This window comes from Montipora capricornis, chromosome 10, assembly GCF_036669925.1.
Source record: "Montipora capricornis isolate CH-2021 chromosome 10, ASM3666992v2, whole genome shotgun sequence".
Taxonomy (NCBI): Eukaryota; Metazoa; Cnidaria; class Anthozoa; order Scleractinia; family Acroporidae; genus Montipora; species Montipora capricornis.
Window position 1 is genome coordinate 2773001 of NC_090892.1, and position 7500 is coordinate 2780500.

Genomic DNA, 7500 nt, shown 5'->3' on the forward strand with positions numbered 1-7500 from the left:
GATAATGTCAGACATTTACTACAAGATTTTAAACTAATAATTCACATATAATTTTTTTTCAATTTCGTTTTGAATGAATGGAGAGAATTTTCTAAAGAGTTATAATAAGTTGGTTCTTGGAAACTGACAGAAAATTTAGGAAGGTTTGTTCTACAAAAAGGAAGGTGAAAAGAATTTTAATTGTTGAACTTTGAAGGTAAAAGAGAAAAAACATAAGTTTACCCAATTCTAGTTGCCTAATATCGGTAAGTTTTAGTAGCTCTAATTCTTTGAAAATAGGGTCTGAATGAGTATCGAAAGTTCGTAAAGTTGATTTAGAAATAATTCTGATAACTCGCTTTTGCAAAGAGACAAGACGGCGAAGATTGGTTTTGTATGTAGATCCCTGAACAATAATACAATAATGAAGTTAAGGTTAAACTAAACAATAATAAAGAGTTTTTAGACAAGGGTTAGGTAGAAAAAATCTTGCTCTATTGATTTCGAGGTTTTACGAACTACTTGAGAAATGTGCGGTTTTCAAGCTAGATGTTCATCAAGGACTGCACCGAGGAAGACCGTTTCCTTAACCTATTCGATTCTTTGTTCCTTTTTGCTTATTTGCATTGGAAATGACGTAAATTTTGTTTTCTTCAGGTTTAAGGAGAGTTTGTTTGCCTTAATTTTGGTTTTATCAACGGAGTTGATAATGTAAATTGGCCACCGTACAGAGATTCTAAAAGCTGACGTTTCGAGCGTTAGCCCTTCGTCAGAGCGAATCGAGGGATTATGGGTTACGTGTAGTTTTTATAGTAGAGTAGGAGCTACGCTATTGGTGGTAACATGGCAACGTGAAAAATAGGAATATATTAGTTAAATGAAAAGCGTTCGTTAATACCGTGGGGATTAAGGGTGCCGATTTGAAAGATGAATTTTTGTTCCAGATTCTTGCGACTTTCCGTCGTACCTAGATGTAGGGAAAGGCCGCAGATAGCCATGTGTTTTTTGGAGTGGTTAGGCAGATTGAAATGGCGAGCGACTGGCTTGGATGCATCCTTGTCATTCTTCTCAACATCGCGAAGGTGTTCGCGGAATCGGTCACCTAGTCGTCTACCTGTCTCACCAATGTATAATTTATTGCATAACGTGCAGGTTATGCAATAAATGACATTTGCGGAGGTACATGTGAAACGATCGGTGATCTTAACAGATCGCTTAGGTCCCGATATCTTGCTAGTGTTAACAATGAAAAGACAAGTATTGCATCGTGAGCGCGCGCATTTGAAAGTGCCGGGTTGCTCGTTAGTTTTGAGCGCGCTTCTAACTAAAAAGTTGCCTACGTTTTTGTCGCGTTTGAATGAAATAAGTGGAGGTTGCGAAAAGATTCTACCAGTCTCGGGATCATTTTGGAGTAATTTAAAATTACTAAGAATGATGCTTTTGACTGCGTGATTATGAGGATGGAAAGTGAGGGTGAATGGAATTCTGTCATTCTTATCTTTTTGTGACGTTTGTAGTGATGACTGTTGATCAAATTGTTGGGCGCGATGATGGCCCGCTTTGACCACAGAGACAGGATAGCCACGTTTTTCGAAGAACTGGCACATCTCCTCTGATTTGCTGGAAAAATCGGAGTCATCACTACATAGACGTCGAAGTCTAAGAAATTGAGAATAAGGGATGGAGTTTTTGACATGTGATGGATGTGACGATGAATACAACAAATAACTGTGTGAATCAGTAGGTTTGTAGTGCACACTAGTACATAGCACGTTGCCTCTAATAGAAACGTTGATATCTAGAAAAGCCAATGAAGTTTCCGAAATTTCCCAGGTATATTTAAGAGCCGGATGAAAAGAGTTGACGGAGGTTATAAATTGATCGAGTTCTTCTCTGCTGGATGAAATAGCGCCGATGCAGTCGTCGATGTAACGGCCGTAGAGTTCAGGTTTGGGGCCGTTGTACTGACTAAAAAATTGGTGTTCAACATATCCTACAAAAAGATTGGCATAGCTAGGTCCCATTCTTGTGCCCATCGCTACACCATTAATTTGTTTGTAATAGTTGCCGGCGAATGAAAAACAATTAAGCGTTAAAACTAGTTCGGCAAGGCGGAGGAGCGTTTCCGAGCTAGGTTCTTTGACAGTGCGTTGATCGAAAAAGTGTTTAAGTGCTTGAAGACCTTCGCTATTAGGAATGACTGTGTATAGAGATGTAATGTCCATGGTGAAAATAAGTTTGTCTTGGCCGGAGAAATTGAAATCGCGGAAAATTTGTAGTGCGTGTGTACTGTCTTTAATGTATGATGGCAAAGATTTGACGATAGGCGTCATAATCCTGTCTAAGTAGCTAGAAATGAGTTCGGTGGGGCAACTACAGGCAGAAACTATAGGGCGACCTGGGTTGTTGGGTTTGTGAATTTTAGGCAAGAAGTAAATGCACGAAGTTCTAGGGGTGTTGATGATGAGATTAGTGGCAGTGTCCGGTAATTCTTGATTAACTATAAGATTTTGAATGGTGTCTTTGACAAGTTTTTGATTGTTGGAAGTGAGATCTTTAGGGATTTTGGCATAAAACGAGGTATCCGAAAGTTGCCGCAAAGCTTCTTTTTGGTAAAGGTCGGACCGCCAAACAACTACCGCGCCGCCTTTGTCGGCCGATTTGACAACTATGTCGTTGCGTTTACTAAGATTTTTAAGCGCCGCCCACTCTTCCGAGGAAAGGTTGGAAAATTTAGTGTTGCGATTGAATTTAAGTTTGTGAATGTCGTGACGGCATTTTTTGGTGAAAAAATCTAAAGAGGCAAATTGTCCCTCTGGGGGAGTCCATTTGGATTTGCGAACTAGAAGTGTTTCAAAAATATCTTTATTAGAAGTGTCCGAATCATGCTCTTTGTCGTGAAAAAAGGCTTTTAACTGAACGCGGCGAAGGAATTTTTCGACATCTTGCTTAATAGAAAATTCGTTGGTGCGTTTGGTAATAGGGACAAAATTTAGGCCCTTACTGAGAACAGATTTCTCTGAGTCAGTAAGCGGAAGATTTTCTGGAATTGTAATTACGGTATTATGGCTATGCAATGTAGTGTCGTCGGTAATTTGCGGACCTATTAATTGTTGAAGTTTTAGAGTCTTGGTTTGGTGTAAATGGTCAAACAGTCCAGAATTAAGTTGTCGGATTTTAGCGCGAATCGATTGTACTAAAATTGCTGGACAGATTTTGGAAAGTTCGGAGCGACAATGAAGAATTTGTTTGTCAAGTGCGATTCGTTTTTGGCACATAGCTCTAATTGTGATCCTCATAATATTACGTGAAAAAGAATTTTGCGCACATCGAATTTGGTGAAGATACTGATTTGAGTGAGAGAATGTAGCCGGATGAAAGTTCGAGCGAAAACCTTTAGGAATGACTTTAGAATTGAGGCAACGGCCGATGAAGTTGATGTGACTACAAAACCTAGTTTTGGCGAAAATGAGAGTGGCAAAACGGAAAGCTAAGTTAAAAGAGCATGATTCGGACACTTCTAATAAAGATATTTTTGAAACACTTCTAGTTCGCAAATCCAAATGGACTCCCCCAGAGGGACAATTTGCCTCTTTAGATTTTTTCACCAAAAAATGCCGTCACGACATTCACAAACTTAAATTCAATCGCAACACTAAATTTTCCAACCTTTCCTCGGAAGAGTGGGCGGCGCTTAAAAATCTTAGTAAACGCAACGACATAGTTGTCAAATCGGCCGACAAAGGCGGCGCGGTAGTTGTTTGGCGGTCCGACCTTTACCAAAAAGAAGCTTTGCGGCAACTTTCGGATACCTCGTTTTATGCCAAAATCCCTAAAGATCTCACTTCCAACAATCAAAAACTTGTCAAAGACACCATTCAAAATCTTATAGTTAATCAAGAATTACCGGACACTGCCACTAATCTCATCATCAACACCCCTAGAACTTCGTGCATTTACTTCTTGCCTAAAATTCACAAACCCAACAACCCAGGTCGCCCTATAGTTTCTGCCTGTAGTTGCCCCACCGAACTCATTTCTAGCTACTTAGACAGGATTATGACGCCTATCGTCAAATCTTTGCCATCATACATTAAAGACAGTACACACGCACTACAAATTTTCCGCGATTTCAATTTCTCCGGCCAAGACAAACTTATTTTCACCATGGACATTACATCTCTATACACAGTCATTCCTAATAGCGAAGGTCTTCAAGCACTTAAACACTTTTTCGATCAACGCACTGTCAAAGAACCTAGCTCGGAAACGCTCCTCCGCCTTGCCGAACTAGTTTTAACGCTTAATTGTTTTTCATTCGCCGGCAACTATTACAAACAAATTAATGGTGTAGCGATGGGCACAAGAATGGGACCTAGCTATGCCAATCTTTTTGTAGGATATGTTGAACACCAATTTTTTAGTCAGTACAACGGCCCCAAACCTGAACTCTACGGCCGTTACATCGACGACTGCATCGGCGCTATTTCATCCAGCAGAGAAGAACTCGATCAATTTATAACCTCCGTCAACTCTTTTCATCCGGCTCTTAAATATACCTGGGAAATTTCGGAAACTTCATTGGCTTTTCTAGATATCAACGTTTCTATTAGAGGCAACGTGCTATGTACTAGTGTGCACTACAAACCTACTGATTCACACAGTTATTTGTTGTATTCATCGTCACATCCATCACATGTCAAAAACTCCATCCCTTATTCTCAATTTCTTAGACTTCGACGTCTATGTAGTGATGACTCCGATTTTTCCAGCAAATCAGAGGAGATGTGCCAGTTCTTCGAAAAACGTGGCTATCCTGTCTCTGTGGTCAAAGCGGGCCATCATCGCGCCCAACAATTTGATCAACAGTCATCACTACAAACGTCACAAAAAGATAAGAATGACAGAATTCCATTCACCCTCACTTTCCATCCTCATAATCACGCAGTCAAAAGCATCATTCTTAGTAATTTTAAATTACTCCAAAATGATCCCGAGACTGGTAGAATCTTTTCGCAACCTCCACTTATTTCATTCAAACGCGACAAAAACGTAGGCAACTTTTTAGTTAGAAGCGCGCTCAAAACTAACGAGCAACCCGGCACTTTCAAATGCGCGCGCTCACGATGCAATACTTGTCTTTTCATTGTTAACACTAGCAAGATATCGGGACCTAAGCGATCTGTTAAGATCACCGATCGTTTCACATGTACCTCCGCAAATGTCATTTATTGCATAACCTGCACGTTATGCAATAAATTATACATTGGTGAGACAGGTAGACGACTAGGTGACCGATTCCGCGAACACCTTCGCGATGTTGAGAAGAATGACAAGGATGCATCCAAGCCAGTCGCTCGCCATTTCAATCTGCCTAACCACTCCAAAAAACACATGGCTATCTGCGGCCTTTCCCTACATCTAGGTACGACGGAAAGTCGCAAGAATCTGGAACAAAAATTCATCTTTCAAATCGGCACCCTTAATCCCCACGGTATTAACGAACGCTTTTCATTTAACTAATATATTCCTATTTTTCACGTTGCCATGTTACCACCAATAGCGTAGCTCCTACTCTACTATAAAAACTACACGTAACCCATAATCCCTCGATTCGCTCTGACGAAGGGCTAACGCTCGAAACGTCAGCTTTTAGAATCTCTGTACGGTGGCCAATTTACATTATCAACTCCGTTGATAAAACCAAATTTTTGTATACTACTTCCCCACCGACGCAGCACCACAGTTTCTTTGGAAACTACCCCTTCATTGTTTGCCTTAAACCAAGCGGATAATTCATTAAGGACGGTGCCTACTATTGTCATTGCGCATTTTTGCGCAGTTTGAAACTATCGGGAGGAAATAGATCCTAGTAGTAATAGTAAGTACTCTTGGTATCCGAAAAGAAAATTGGGGGTAACCATGCATTTTCCAGAGATAACTAATCTTCAATTTGAGAAAGAACGCCATACATTGCTTTGTATTTTAAAGCTTTTTACAAATATTACTCATGAATTATCTTTGAAAATTGCCTGGTTACACCCCATTTTCTGTTGGGATTTCAATAACACTTGTAACGATCATCATTTCCTGCATAATCATAAACCGGGGCAAAAATATCTTTGAATTAGTAGGCACCGTCCTTAAGTTCGGAATTAAGTGAGGCTACCAAGTAGAGTGACAGGATCCTGTCGCTGCGACTTGTCGCCTAGTGTGTCTCGGCCTTTAAAATCCCTGCAATCCCCTTCATCATGGCCAGCATATATTCTCTCTTCGCGAGAAGATGAACGGAAAGGACCCTACTCACAGGCTATCTTGAGTGGGTGATATTTTTCATTCCATTGGCCCATTCAGTAACTAGACTTACAGTCATACGGGCCCAGACTATAAACAATAATTACCAATAATAATTCTACTACTAGTAAATACGAAAAGTCGTACCGAGGAAATTACCTTGATAATCTCTTGGCTACAACTGATGTTTTTTTCTGAAATGGAAAAGTCTTGTTTTTTAAACCCAGGAACGTGCTTTTTTACTCCTGTGATCGGCGGATGGATTGCGGACACGTTTGTTGGGCGATACAATACCATATTTGGATCTTCTCTTCTTTACGTAGTTGGAACTGTTGTCCTCACAGTGACTACTTATAACTACCAACCAACCTACGCTATAAGAACATCTAATAAAGAGAGATTTCTTGCCGTGTCGCTTATTCTCATTTCCATTGGAACAGGAGGAATCAAGGCAAACGTATCGTCAATGGGAGCAGACCAAATAGAGGACGAAGGACCGGAAATGGTTCAGAAATTCTTTGACTGGTTTTACTGGTTTATCCAAATTGGATCATTCCTTGCCTGCACGATTGTAGCTTACGTTCAACAGGAAGTGTCGTTTTTCTAAGGCTATCTAATAACTGCGGTCTCTATGGCCTTGGCAACCATTCTACTGCTTCTCGGGAGAAATCACTACATTGTTTACCCCTCAAGGGGCAGTTATTTAGCAGACACGTTTAGAATTATAGCTAGTAACGTAAAGAAAAAACTGTATGGTATAAAATGTGAGGTTCAAGATCACTGGCTTGACGGTGCTAAGACGTCTAAAGGAGGGGATTTTCCTGACGATAAGGTGGAAGGAGTTAAATGTGTTGTCCGATTGATGCCAATTTTTGTAACCTTTATTGTTTACTGGACAATATTTGGACAGGTGAGTTATGTGTTTAAGAAAATTTTATTCCTAAGTGGAAAGTAACAACAACAACAACAAATAGTTTATTTGTACCAGGCGGAAATAGAGATACATTACATAAGGACCCATAAGTAATAGACTTAAGAAAGGTACAAATATGCCCCCTAGGAGATAACTAAGAAGCTATCTAACTAGGAGGTAGTCTAAAGTTTTAAGTTGTGCAAACTTCAAATGCGGAGAAACAAAGCTGAACCTTTGTTGCACTATCGCCGAACGAGGAAGCTGATCATAAACCTACAGCTACGACAATTTCTGCCGGAACATCACTTGGGAGA

At 40.2% G+C, this 7500-nt stretch overlaps 1 pseudogene; it reads left to right on the forward strand.

Annotated features, from left to right (window-relative positions):
* Window positions 1–7500, forward strand: part of LOC138019656 (solute carrier family 15 member 4-like) — a 16254-nt pseudogene that overhangs the window by 6048 nt on the left and 2706 nt on the right.